Genomic DNA, 230 nt, shown 5'->3' with positions numbered 1-230 from the left:
ATACCCCAACACACAGAAAAGCAAGATTCAGATTTTAAATCACATCTCATGATGATGAGAGAGGACTTTAAGAAGGACATAAATAATTGCATTTTAAAAAANACAGGAGAACACAGGTAAACAGGTAGAAGCCCTTAAAGAGGAAACACAAAAATCCCTTAAAGAATTAGAGGAAAACACAAGGAAACAGGTGAAGGCATGGAACAAAAGCATCCAGGATCTAAAAATAA

The sequence above is a fragment of the Mus pahari genome, unplaced genomic scaffold, assembly GCF_900095145.1.
Source record: "Mus pahari unplaced genomic scaffold, PAHARI_EIJ_v1.1 scaffold_15652_1, whole genome shotgun sequence".
NCBI classification, from domain to species: Eukaryota; Metazoa; Chordata; class Mammalia; order Rodentia; family Muridae; genus Mus; species Mus pahari.
This window is presented reverse-complemented; position numbering follows the sequence as displayed.